Source organism: Parasteatoda tepidariorum, chromosome 1 (assembly GCF_043381705.1).
Source record: "Parasteatoda tepidariorum isolate YZ-2023 chromosome 1, CAS_Ptep_4.0, whole genome shotgun sequence".
In the NCBI taxonomy this organism is placed as follows: Eukaryota; Metazoa; Arthropoda; class Arachnida; order Araneae; family Theridiidae; genus Parasteatoda; species Parasteatoda tepidariorum.
Window position 1 is genome coordinate 88,666,645 of NC_092204.1, and position 15,318 is coordinate 88,681,962.

The 15,318-nt window shown below is 28.0% G+C and overlaps 1 long non-coding RNA gene across 1 annotated transcript; it reads left to right on the plus strand.

Annotated features, from left to right (window-relative positions):
• Positions 1–893: 893 nt before the first annotated feature.
• On the plus strand, positions 894–14,585 carry LOC139426070 (uncharacterized). The gene is made up of 4 exons (XR_011637347.1): positions 894–1,012; positions 1,120–1,178; positions 3,097–3,221; positions 5,982–14,585. It is a non-coding gene; the product is annotated as an uncharacterized lncRNA (long non-coding RNA).
• The last annotated feature ends 733 nt before the right edge of the window (positions 14,586–15,318 follow it).

Genomic DNA, 15,318 nt, shown 5'->3' on the forward strand with positions numbered 1-15,318 from the left:
ATCCCGCTGACGGATAAAAAATACGGAAAATCTTATTTTCTGTGCGTGAAATCGGAGAAAATAGCTAATATAAGTAAACATTGCGGAAGGGTTAGCAGCTAGGACGTAGTTTGAATTTTCTGTTTTTCGTTGAAAATCGTAAATAAATATAATTATTTGACTTCAACGACTGAATTTTTTTTTTTAAAAAAAGGGGATATTTATAAATAAATAAAAAAAAAAGAAACTTTTAGATAATCTGAGTTTTTGATAAAAAGGCTGAAATTCGAGAGACAAAAGCGAAAAAAATCTCATCCTGTATAAAGGTCAACCAGTTTTATCCCAAGGAAATGATTTTTAGAGAAACTTCAGATGAAGGAATGAGGACTTCAATAATTTCGCTCCGCGGAAAATTAAATTCCTCATAAAATATTTTAACTTGTGCAAATAACAATTTCAGCGGAAAAATCAGAGAAAAAGCGGAAATCCGCGAAAGAATCTCATCCCTGTGTTATAAGTACTCCCTTTTATGTACTGTACATGTATAAAAGTTTTCTGTTAATAAGATATTTAAGAACGACAGACAAGTAAATGTAAGCAAAGAGGCGTAAGAGTTTTAAATTTTGTTAATAAAAAATATGCATGTAAACAAAAGTAAATCACTCACCTTGCCAGAGCAGCCCAAATATGACAAAAAAAATAATTATCCTAAATTTAAACGAACTGATGATGTAAACGGTTTTAACGAAAGTTTAAGTTTCAGTTTCCAATTTTGTATTCACTTCAAATCGAATTGAATAAAACATGGAAATTAAAAGACTACGGTAGCCTAATGGGCTATTTTTCGCTGAATCCTCTGGGAAAAATTGTCTGGATAATTTTAACTTTTGGCATCAGTTTAACAAAAGCGGTATTTTTCCCTCTTATAAACCGAAACTTATAACACCTGACGTGTTGCTGCCTGTAGATAAAGAATTTGAAATGTATTTAGAAATATATTTTGGAGAAGATTTTTGGTTTGATCCTCAAAAATGTATATTGTATTATTTAAAATAGTTTTTATATATTTTGTAATGTTTAATTATGTTATTGTTAGTTGAATATAAAATTTACTTTATATCTTCTTTTCTATTTATTTAGATCTAAGAACTGGTCTACATTATAAATCAAGACAATAATTTATTCTAATGTTAGGACTAGTAAGTATTCTCCATTTAATAACTTATTGTAATTAGTTTAATGACGTTAAAATTTAAAGCAGTTGAAACATCTAGTGTGATAACACTAATGCTACAAGAGGTTATAAATAATTTACCATTGTAAAAGTTCTTTAAATTAATATCATTCTTCGCTGTCTATCATTTTGATGCAATTATGGGCAAAATATATTATCTCATTTTGCGGAAAACATTAAAATGTCAAATATTAAGAACAGCGTGAATGACATACCAACACTAGTTTTAACTTATGAATTTTCCTGAAAAAACATTTTGACATTTTATAATATCCCCTTTATAATAATTACAACACTGCTTCCTAGAAAATACCATGCTGATATTAATGTACATGCAACAGCTTACAGTCCAACCATCAGCAGGAAGTGGTTTAATTGAGTTTGTTTTAGTAAGATGTAGCTTTTGTTTTTCTTTAATTTATTTTTGAAATTATGTCCGCATGCTGATTAACATAGATTACACATTTTTATCTTTAGTTGTGACCTAAGAATGGCTGAAGTCTTGGTTTAACGCCCGTGCTGAAATTTTGTATATTGACTGACTGTTTAAGTGTTAAGTATAAGCATTGTCAGAGATAGAATTTGTCGATTACTGGAACCTGTGTACCATTTCTTTTAATTTCCCATATTTTAAACCGTATAAACTTAAAACTTTTTTTGAAAATTATAATTTCTTGCTGTATTAATCTTAATTTTTTTTGTAATTAATAGTTTTTATTTTGTTTTAAAAATTTCCAACCTATAAAGAAACTAAAATCTTTTCCTGTATTGAAATACATTTCAATGTATGCAAACTATCACTGCTATGTCCAGCTAATATGGTAACTATACCGGAGTTCTTGGATATGTTGAAGTTATCTTGTTTCTATGCAAAACCATACACTGGTTCTGTAAGCCCAGGGTGAAGAATTATGTTGAAAACTGCTTCCTTGATTACAGGGATCTGTTTAGAAAAAATTTGGGTCCGTTAAAGGACCCTTCTAAAATTTGTTTATCTTCATTATTGTTTTGTTAATCGAAGAAAATATTTCTACTTTTAAAAACATGATGATGTGCACATTCTTATTAATATTAACTCATAATTTTTTTTTGTAAATAAATAATTGATAAATTTATATTTATTCATAAAATTAAATAATAAAATATTATGTAAAGAAAAATTAATTTCTGGCACTTTTTTAAATAAATTATTATAAATTTAAAAAATGTTTCAGTTTACTTAATGCGCGACACATTAAAAGTGATACATTACTAAGTTGTGTTATTTAAAATATGTAAATTGAAATTATTAAAAATGTGAGTGATTTTGTTTCCATCATTTGTCCAAAATGAATATTCTGTGTTGAGCTGTACAGGCTAAATACCAAATATTTGAATGTTGCATCTCTAATTTAATAGCAGCAATTGTTGAGCAGAATCATTATCTATTTACAATTTTAAAACTAATTGAATAAGTTTTTTGCAATAACAGGACCTATTTGTACAAATTCACAAAAGCAAGATCCTGGTTGAAAGAATGCTTATTTTAAGTTCACAAATTATGAATAGTTTTTTCCACAGTTTTACAAAAACAGGACCCTTCACAAAATGTCTGAACAGACCCCTGATATATGTATTTTATTAGGTTTAAATATTTCTTTTTCGAAACAGTAGTTTACATTTTGACTTCCAAAATATCATTCTTCATAGAAATTCTAAAATATTGACTTCTAAATGTTAATTCAATTTTTTTTCAAACTGCTTAAATCATTTAGTGTACCTGCTTTTGAATGCCCGGAATCACTTAATTAAATATTGAGTATTTTTATGTATTTTAAAAAGAATAGTTTACTTTTCATTTTATGTTGTATCGTATAAATTTTACTATGCTTTTTAATTTACAGGGCAGGTATAGAAAAAATGTCTGATGAAAGTAGAGTCAACAAGGATTGTTGTCATAGCTTAAATATGGTAACAACTTAAGCAAATAATGAATGGGAATTTTATTGAAGAGTAACATTGGATCTTGGTAATTTAAGTTTTATTGTCTGGTATAAATTGTAACATTCTCACATTTTGTTGCGGAAAAACACACTAATTTTTTTTCTTCTCATTTACATAGTCATACATATTAAAAATATAATTGAAAATCGTGAGAACTCTAATAGTGACAACCTAAATTCAATTGCGAAATCATGTGAATCAGACTCTTCAAAAAGAATGTATGTTTCATTTTGCTATTTGTTTGTTGTAAAAAATAATAATTTATTAAAAATATCAGATTTTAAAAACTATGTGAAAATCAGTAGCAATAATTGCCATAAAATTGGGACAATCAAGGCATTAAAAATTAAATATTCAAAAAAGCAATTGAAATTTCTATATTGTCAAAAATGTATTAAGATATTTTTAAAACCACTTGAAACTCTATCTCAATAACTGCCCAAAATTAATCAAAATACTAAATGGATTTATGCTATTGTCATTAATTGAGCTAGTATATAAAGTAATCTTTTTATCACGTGCAATTAAAATTTACGTGTAGAATTAATTGCAACTGAAAAATTACGATAATTTTAAAAATCCCATGAAAATCTGTTGTATTAGCAGTAAAAATGTCAAAAAAGTGAAATCATCACATTAAAAGTAAATAATTACATAAGCGAACCTTGTTTAAAAAAAATCATGGCTCGACTTCGCGCGCAGGTCGTCGGGCTACCAAAGCGGGGGTACCATCCCCTCCGCAGAGGATCAAAATTGTGATGGCATGTCTTCGGATCAGCCTCCCGGATGTTTCCCAGACCGTCGCCAATAGCCCATTGTGCAGCTCTAGTGCGACGTAAATTACAGGGCTGATTGTGCTCCGGAAAAAATCCGGATTTCCGGAATTTTCGCTAACAGTGATCCGGAAGTTTCCGGAGATCGAAGGTCCAGACGTTTCAAACAATCAGTGATCGCAGAAGTTTCCGGAAATCAAATTTTCAAAGGTGGAACTTAAAAAACACAGTTTATTTTATTCGTTTGTAAGGGAGAGTCAGTGAGATGCTTTATAAGCTTATATTCATGATTAATATTCATTTTTTATCAGTAAATAGTTGTTATAATCATAAACTCAAGAAAGAAAGACATATTTGTTAATTTTAATTACTTCTTCAGGTCATCTTAGGTATGTGTAAATGGTAATTGTGTAGAATTTTAAATATATTTTAAGTAAACTAAGAAATATTGAGAAAAAGGAAAGAAACCTTGTTTAAATTTTTTTCAATTTAAACTTCTTTTTTTTTTTAACTCAAGAAATTTTCCGGAATTTTGACTTGGGCTCGCAATCACCCCTGAAATTAACAACAGTCAACAGACAGTAAAAAAATCATGATTTTTATTTTATAAATATTTGTAGCAATGACTGTCAAATGAATAATTAAAACACCACATAGATTAAGAAGGAATTGGCACAAGCCAAGGAGAGTAATTTCTGGTATCTGCGATTTGAAATTTTGTGTACTATAGCAATATTGGTATTTCTTAAAAATCACGAAAAATATTAATAATAACTGAGCGATGAAACACATCTGGATTTTTAAAAAAACAAGTAAGTATTTGAAGCAATAATTGCCGAAAAAATTATAATAACACTACATATTTTGCCAATTGAGTCTTGCAGAAATGGTGAGTGATAAGGTGAAGACTAAAATGTGTGATTTAAAATTTTCCTGTATGTATATTAGATAGATTTTATTTCAATCAAATTAAGAAAAAAGAGGGACAATGTACCCTATTGAATAATCGGATTGCTACAAATCTGTATGTGTAACAAAATTCCCACTCAAATTTTATTGAAATGGTATGCTATGTATGGGTGGTTAAATGATATTCAATATCTATGTAATGGTATGGTATTTTTTAAATAAAAAAAAAATTATGGAAAGAACGTAATGTAGGGCACATTTTTAAATAGTGTTTAAAGGTACTTATTTTTGTTGTACATATTTAAAAGCCCTTAAATTACATATTAAAAGTCCTTTTTTTTTATTTGGGGTTTGTAAAAAGTGCTTAATTTTTAATCTTTTGAAAAGAAATTGCTTCTTTGCCGTGTCGATTGTCATTTTAAATTACTAGAGATGCGCAATTTTCTCTGTAATATTTATCAGAAACTAGTTATTTTATCATGATTATGTGAAGTTTATGAAAATGTTTGTGAATTTCATTGATTTCATCTTCATAAATTAGAAACTTTAAGCGATAGAAAAAAATATTTTTTATTACTGCACAGATCGTAATTATAATTTTATTTTTTAAAAGTGATTAAAAATATTTTTGAGCAAACTATCTTATTAACTTTTGAGATTTTGGATTTATGTATATGTATCAATCTAATTAAAATTATAACTGAAGTCAGTCATTATAAAAAAAATTTATATTATAATAGAAAAATCGCAAGCATTTCTTTCTCTTAATCTTTTGAATATACATAATTGTAGCGAAACAAGAGTCTTTGAAAAATCATGAACACTTCTTATCTCTATTATGCACCAGAGAAGCATCCTTTGAATATTATTCTGGTGAAGAAAAAAAAACATCTTTTGAAAAATTCTGCAGAAAAGAAAACTTGAGTTTTTTACAACTATTTCCTATTTATCTTGCATATAAAATCTCCTATTTGCATATAAAATTTAAAAATGAAATGGAATTTTTTAAATATCTAGAATTTTTTGTCTTAATGTTTTTCTGCATTCTGGCAGTTTGTTAATGCTTTCTTTATGCAGCAACTAAGTTCATAAAATTTTTGCAGGAAAGGAATTTTGGAAAGATGAGCTCAACAAAGTGAAACAGGAGAGGAATTTTTGTTGAGGATATGGATGCCAATATGAGGTTTTGCTTTATTAGTTATAAAGATTATGTTCCATGAACATAATGTTTAATCATAATATATGTTTAATATCTTGCTCTTTATATATGATTTTTTTAAGTGACTTTTTATGAAGGTTTGTACTTGCAATTTGTTTATAATATTCATAAACTTTTTTTTTTTAATTATTTGTAGATAAGATTGTAAATTATTTTGTTTGTAAATTATTTATAAGATTTATTTGTAAATTATTTATAAGATTGTAAATTTTTTAATTTCTGTGCTTGCTAAATTAAAAAATATAAAGTGAATTTATGAAATATGAAAGTAATTAAAATTTTAAGTTATCTTCATTTTATTGATTAATTAAAAAAGTTTGATTAGTTAAATTGTTTATTAGTAAAGTATTGATTAGTCAAATAATTTTGTTCTGGAATATTAAACTTTGTTTTGAAATATGATAGGTAATGTTCAGAGAAATTTCGTAACTTAATTTCAGTAATCAGGTCACCCGCATGGCATCCGGGGTAGAATTGTGTCATTGTAGCTCATGCATGTCGTAAGAGGCGACTAAAATGAGTACCCGTTCTCTGGGGGTATAGCCAGACACCTTGCCTTTAGGAATCCTATAGTAAAGGCATCATCCTCTAGATCAGTGTTTCCCAGCCTAGTGCCATGCCCCACCTAAGCCTTTCTAAAATTCTTATGCTCCGCTATGTAACATGTACATAATTTTTTATATTAAAAAATTTAATTGTTATCTTAAGAAATTTAAATGATAGGTTTTGGGAAAAAATCCTTAGGAAATTGTTAACGAAACACAGTAGTTAAATTTTCAAAACATATAATGAAAAACTAAAATTCGAAATAATTTTAAGATTCGAATAATTTCTGTTTCCTCACAAAGCCATGCCATCACTCCTTTTATATTAAATAAAATTTTTAAATAACTCATCATTTTGCATTTCTACGAGTTCTTCTTGATACTACATATTTAATGTATCAGACAAATCCACTAACATTGACTGCATCATCCGTGTTGGAAACTCAATTTGTTTTATATCAGAAAATGTTTCTTGTAAATCAGCCGAAAGAACTTTTAGATGATCGACAATAATAAGTAAAGCGGTATCATTTACTTCACATTTTTGGAGCCAATGAAACTGTTTAAAGTTTTCGTTGTTAATATATTTCTGACATAACTCAATAAGGGTAATGAAACCAAATATCTTCACTTTTGTATCAAATAGAGTTTCATTTGTTCCTTGAAGTTGCTTATTTAATATATTTAGTTTCTCAAAGATACCGGCTAAATAATTTCAGGTTTGTTGCCTAAAAATACCGATGTCACATAATATTTATTGGCCTCAATTATTTAAGAATTTGCTTTTTTCTTTCAATTTTGGCACAGAAATCTAGCAATGCATTTAAATGGACCGGAGCAAAAAGTCAATTCTTGTCGAGTCAATTTTCGAATTTTCCCCCCTTTACAATCAAATTGCCCCCTCCCCCAGTGGGGCGTGGGCCCCACGTTGGGAAACACTGCTCTAGATTGAGGATGAAGAATAAAGTTGACCCCTTTATTCTATAATTCACAGATCGCACCGAAAATCACTGTTTAGCTAGTCTGGAAAAAAAAAACTGCACACTGAAAATTTTTTCACTATAAGTACTTAGTTTTTTTTTTACAATAATTTGAATACAAAACATTTAAATTCTTTTAGTTTTTTTTTTTTACAATAATTTGAATACAAAACATTTAAATTCTTTAAAGGTTTGTTTATCCACACCTTAAAAGAGATAATTCATTTTTGAATTAAATTGAAATATTCCAAAAACCATTGCAGCTTAAAAATAAATTTGTATACATAACTTTTTTTAAAGTACAAAGTACTTTTTTATTTGTTACTGATGCAATAAAAATAAATTTTAAAAAAAATATATCACCTTGAATCTCTTGAATATGAAACTAATTATATCTACTTAATGTTAGTATTATTTAATTGGAGTAAAATTTACATTTTAATGAGATAGTAATTTTTTACATATCAAAGAAGTTGCTATGATAGGATATCATTATGAATGCAACTACAGATTGAACATTTGGTACATGGGCTTGCTTGAGAGACCAGAAAAGCTCATCCATCATCAGTGAAATGATGTTTAAGAGATGTTAAATAAAGAGTACCGTCTAGTCACTGCAATAATACAATTTGTGCTGTAATCATAAATAGACACTAAATCAAAAAGGAGTTGAATTATTTTCATAATATACACTACTTTCACTTTGAGATTAATGTTACAAACATTGTGTAGCTTGTTAAAAACAATTGTATAGTTTGTATAAGAAAATAGAAGAAAAATTACCCTGAATAGCTTGAAGATGCTATCTTAATGGTTAAAAAGGTTCTAAAATTTGTATTGTCAGCTTATGTGCTTTAGACTGTTTTACTAACGTATGTCTTTCATAAGAGATGTTTATAATTTCTACAATATACATCATTAAGTTGCTACCATTTAAATGTTATTGACTAATTTGGCTACAATTAAATAAACCTATAATTATTTCGTTTTGTAAACATTCATACTTACAATAAAAAAGAATTAATAAAATTAACTATTTATACACAAAAAAAATTTTTTTTTAATGACGGGCACTTGGGATGTATTGTCCCATTGGCCAGAACTGCTACTCTCTTCTCGTTACCCAGTGGGCACCAGTGCAAAGCCACGGCGGTGGAGTAGCATCGCCCACGTCACAGACCCGTTTATAGGGCGGGTCACATTCACACAAATTAAAACCCGAAAAATTTTGCCTAGAAATAAAGTTGATGCAGCTGATGAATAAAAAAAAATTCAAATAGTTTTAAATCTAGTCAAAATTAAGGTTCATAAGAATAACAAATAATGTATGTGAAATCTTTTTGTAAATAGGTAATCAGATTGTTGTCAAAAATGTACATAAATATTGAGTAGATTCTAAATCATTTTCCGTAGGCATGTTCAGAGAAAAAAATATCCTTAAAATAAGATATAAATTCATTTCCTAAATCTGTCTACCGTAATTCATATATTAATTTAAATTTATATTTGGATCTGAGGTCAATGCAGAATCCTTTTTTATTGCTAATGTGGTAGGTAACAGAAAAAAATATTCATTTAATATTTTGTATTACCATTTTATTAATTTTGGCAGTTTTGATATATGAACTCTTTTTTTTTTTTTATGGTTTGTAATTAATAGGATATAGAATGATTGGATACAGATTTTATAAATATTTCTTCAAGTTATCAAATGAACCTTACCTTACTGAAAATGACAACCCTACCATAAAATTTCTCATTTTAAATATCGAAAAAATTTCTATAAATTCTTTTTTTATCTACAATTTTCTATTTCACTATTTATCTAAAAATACCTGTTTTCTTGTTAAATTATTCCATTTGTAATGTTTACAAGTTATCTCAAGTTAGTTGCTACTACTTAATTATAGTATAATGAATGAAAATTATCCTGTTCTTCTATTCACAAATCTCTAAAAGTTTTCTACATGTTTCACTAAAAAAATTATAATAAAGAAATAAAAATTATAATTTCGGAAAATTCTACTATAATTTATTTATTTTTAATATTTTTTTTCAAAGTAAGCAGCTATACCTTTCTTTGTTCTATATTTGGTAGTTAAATTTTGTCCTTTGCAATAGAAATTGTTTAAATTATACTTTCCTGTTAAGTTTAAAATCACAAACCAATTATTTCCAGCCTTGAACATTATTGCAACAATGATTGAAACTGTTATAATACAAATTAACAGTTTAAATCATACACTTTTAACAGCTTCGAATATCATATGTGTAATTAAGTTATTAGTTTAGCTTAATGGAACAATTAATCAAGAACAAATTAATTATTGTTATTTGTTACTTTTGAGAGTTTAGATTCTAAGATTTATTGTTCGGTTTTTGTATGTAAAATGTTATCTTGTTCCGGTGAAACTAAATGTAGTACAGAATTCAAATTTCTAAGAACATGTTTGAATTTCATTGTTTTGTTTATGTTATGTTAAAATTATGCAGTAGAAAATCTAAGTGCTGCTATTCTATATACTGCAATTCTTCATTAACCATATTAACTTGGTGTTAACAATGAAAATCGCAGTTTAAGAATTTCTGTAACTAAACAAGAACGATTTTAGCTTAATAACTCTTTAAAAGTATTTTAAGCTTGATTAATTGCAGACTAATTAATATGTAAATTGTGCATGTCATGTGTAAATTTAAAAATTGGTAAGCTGATCTGTGTAACACAGAATTCTATAACACACAAAACCTCAAGATTTGTATTATAAAGATCTTCTACTGTATTTTAATGTATGGTTTGATGTGTTGATTAACGACTTGCAATTTTAAAGCAGTGAATTTTTACTGTGCGACAATTTATATTTTATTATCATTAGGGATGCATCTCTTCCGCCGGGGACTGATTTTTGCCTTTCCAAAACAATATTTTATTCCTGAACCATATTTATTTAATTTTTTTTAATTTCAATTGCAAACAAAATATATTTCATATACTACAATATCAACAACAGTTGTTTACAACAGCCGTTTATTACGCAACTCACTTGTAAAAATTTCCTTTTTTTATTTATTAGATTTGATAATCATTAGTTCAGTTAATAATATTAAATCGCTAAATTTTGAATCATCAAGAAACTTAATACATAAATATTAATTCCTCTTTCCGTTTTTTTACAGCGTTTGTTCAAGAATTTTTTTTATATTTTTGGATCATTTCATATAATTTTCGTTTATCACAAAAAAAAATTTTTTTTTTTTTTAATGTAAAGTGAGGTATTTTAATGAACAAAATAAAGCGTTTCTGCAACTGCCCATTGTGAGCAAGATTGGGTCATGGCTATAGCTCCACAATTCTGTTACCAACAGCATTAATGTAGTAATGAGGTTATAATAGCGCATAAGCAGACTTTTAATAATGCTGAAACAAGCTTGTACCTATTGATCAGAAGCTGGGCGGGGGTTGTAGTAAAGGACTAGGGATCATACTCAAGTGCTTTAGCAATTTAGTGCCTTACTTCTGAACTATTGCGTCTCAGTCTACCCTACAATTTCGAGACCAGTAATGGTTGGTTGCAATGTGCACACTGATCGTCTTAACGACCCAGCAATTCTTAAACACTTGGTTGTTTCAAACTAATTACAATATAGTGCCTTAACTATTGAGCCATTTCACAGATCAAAAGTTGAAAAAATCTTGTTCAGTCTTGGATGCATTATTTCAAAATGCTAAATTTATTCACATTTTTTTTAATTATCCTTTTTAATCACTTGGTTGAATTGAACCAAATTATGAAAAAAAAAATTTTAATCTTTGCGATTGATGGTAATTGACTTTCTGAATAAGTTTAGTAATTTTGAAATTTCAATTTTGATCTAATGTAATATTTTTTTTTGTATTTATAATTCAGTTCATTATTAATTAACATTAGTATTTTTAAGAAATAATGTAATTTCAGTGCCTATCACCATAAATATCAGTCTCCTGGTTTTTGAAGAGTGCCATCCCTGTCTATTATATGATGATTAGTTTAATGTTTCACTCATATTTTTCTATCTTAAAAATTTTTAAGTTTATGGTTTCTATAAAAAAATATATATATAATATAACTTTAACTTATTTTAATATTTGTGCTGGCACAAACATTAATCTCTTAAAAAATATCTGGCTTCAATATTGATCTGTTACATAAAAGCTATTTTTAAATGAGGGATAATTTTTCCTTCAGCTACCGGTTCTTTTAATAAAGCTTTAATTTTTAATTCTGATAAAAGCTCGTTCAGATGTCACAAATCTGCTTCTTTGGATTGAAATATAGAATTTAAAGTAAATAATCTATGTTATAAGATTTACTGAGTTTTGTTAAAATAATTCAAATGGAATTTTAATCATCTAATTATATAGAGTGAAATATTAAAATATGAGCCGTTATTTATGAGAGTGGAATAAGTTCATTTTCCAGTATACTATAGTCAAATTTTCCTATAAGTCTTTTTTTTCCTTTATAAGGGAAATGAATATTAAAATTCGTTAGATTAATTTATTTGGGTGGAAAACTTAATAATACGTACAATAAAGTTGGAAAAGAAATTTTTATTCCTAATTCCACTTTCAAAAATAATGACTCATTTCATCATATGATCCAAACACTGGTCTTAACGGTCTGTATGACTAGGTATTGTTATATTCTATAATTTATAATATATATATCTTGCACTTGCCCATTGTTTTTCCATATTATAAATCATTTTTAAGTGGTTTCTTTCATAGTGTCATATTTATTTTTGGATGTCTTCAAGTATGCATAAAAAATATTACTGACACTCTGATTACTTCCATCATTTGTTACTGATACAGGTGTGGATTACTGATAAATATCATAGATATGTTATTAATACCTTAATAATGATATTGCATTGTGTGGCTTTTTTGAGCAAATACCTATTAAACAAATTTATTTATTGTTTATGAATACCTAAATAATCTTGTGTTATTATTCCTGTGACAAATAGTTATAAACAATTATTATTAATGAATATTTGGTATATAGCAAGGAATATTATTTAGTTATATGCAATAATAAATTTTAAAACTGCATGCTTACAATTTACACATATTAACTCGAAAATTTAATTGGCCATATCGATATGTTATATTATATATCGTTATTGTCTATATTTCAATCATCTTATTTTAAATTAAAATTTTGAGCAAATAATTGTTTTAAATTTAGTTTTACTATGAATCTATAACCTGAATTTCTACACAATTTTTTTACTGTGACAAAAATCGCTCCATCAACTAAGAATGAGAGAGAAGAGTTAAGCTAGAGGTTTTCACAGAGTTTTGTAAGAACACGAGAATCGATCAAATGGCCACCCTGTTCGCCAGATTAGTCTCCAATAGATTTTTTCTCTTGGGATTTTTAGAGACTTTATCATGAAACATCTGTAAAATTGCAAGGAGTCTTTCAAGATTCACTTGGTATGTGCACAATTATATAGGTGCATATTTTCATATTTTAGGTGCATATTTTCATAGGTCATATTTTCAATATAAAGGTGCACAATTCCTTGCAGAATCAGTGTTATGTTCTTTGCCTTCAGACATCTGTTCTTGGTCAGCTATTATACACATAATTTATTAAGATTAATTTTTGTATAGAGTGAAGATAGAATATATGTATAGAGATAAAGAATTTGTGAGGGTAAAATATGTATTCTTGTTCTAGTAAATCATTCACATTCCCCTCTAGCAGCTACAAGTAACCATATTCATGTGTGATTGGCCTTTTTACAGGGTTGCCACTCCACAGGGAAAACCTGGAAAATACAGGGAATTTAAAAATCACCAAAAATAACAGGGAAAATGCAGGGAATTTTGATTTTTTCTTTACAAACTGGGAAAATACAGGGAATTTTTTTTCTAATTTTTGTCTTTTAAAAAATGGTGACCACTCAAAGCGTAATCTGTGGGATGTTTAACCATAATATTTCAGCTATACTAAACTATTTCATTTACTATAGCATTATTTAAGTATGTTCAGCTGTTTTTTCAGCAATTAAAACTAATAAATATAATTAGCTGAACAATAACTCACACAAGAGCCGAGTAATTGTTGTTTTCTCTTAATATATTGTGCATAATATGTACAGGGAAAACACAGGGAATTTTTTTTCTATATTTGAGTGGCAACCCTGTTTTATTTTGGCTGGACCACTCTCCACTTCACCGAGTCAGTAAAAACACGATAAAAGTAACTTTCACACATGACTCTACTTAACTGTTCTCCATTGTTTTGTTTTTTAAGCAAATTTTGTCCCCAAAATTTTTCCTTTTATTTTCTTAGATTTTGGGATTTTATTTTGCTGAGTTTTAATTCTTCTATGATATTAAGGATACTAGACTGAATATATTTTCAATCAATGAGATATTTACATGTGTGAACTCAGTGTCCTGAAGAAGATATATCTCTTATCTTTTTTTCTTAAGTTAAAATTGTTATCAGCAGAGCTGTAGATCACTGAAGGACTAAAATTCTCTTCCCGTTAAAATTAGACTAGTAAACAGAAATTCTTTAATGTTTGCCGCAGTCAATATCCATAAAATTAGTTTTTATTATTTTCTGAAACCATTACTTGAAGCAAATAGTTATTTTTTTCTTCGTTTCTTTAAAATTATAATAGAAAAAACAATGGGCATGCCAGATAGCGTAAAAAATAAATGCCTTGATATAATCACATATGTCTTATTTGTGAACAGAATCTTTGTATGAATTTCATCTGTTTTGAATCTTCAATTGAATTTACCAATACTCATTTTTTTAAATTTGTAAAAAAAAAAAAAAATTATTTGATATTTGATATTTTTTATATATTATTGTATATTTTCGTTTTATATTTGAACTGATTTTGTTTATTTCAATACCTTAAATACAGACTTGAAAACAATAAAAATAGAAAGGCAAATATTGTGTTTTCATTTCTTTGTGTAAGCAAATGTGTGAATCTCTCGTGTAGATTTTGAGATGAAAATTATGTGATGAACAAATAATTTCTGCTTATCATTATTGAAAAAGGTGATTTTTTTAAAGCTTTAAATTTTTCCTTATGACTTTATTATGGGAAGATAATATAGAAAAAATTCTGTTTTTATCATTCTTTTCCCACTACTACTTTAAATTCCTTCGATAGCTGGACTTCGTCAGTGCGAGTTTTAAAACAATCATGGTGTGAAACTGTCAACAAAAACCAAAGGAAAAAGACCTGCTTTAAGAAATGTGTCTGGAGAAGACCAAGGCCCACCTCGATCTGTTATGTCGATAATAATGAAGAAATCAAAAGCTCTTTCACTGCATCAAGTTGCGGAATAAAAGTTGCAAGAGTTGAGTCTCTTCCCTGAATAAACTCAGACTTGCTTTCTTTTCAGTCAGTCTTGCTTTCGTTTATATGACGACAGAATCTTGCTGGCTGCGGTCAGTGTGCGGGTGGGTAAGCGCTTGGATCAGTGTGCGTAGGGACCGAGGGTGTGCGGTATTGGTCCTCGTTAAACTGCTCTACCGTAAAGTACTCTACTTCGCTTGCAGGTCGTTGGGCTACAGAAGCAGAGGTGCCATCCCCTCTGCAGAGGATCAAAATTGTGATGGCTTGTCATCGGATCATCCTCAGGGATGTTTCCCAGACCGTCGCCAATAGCCCATTG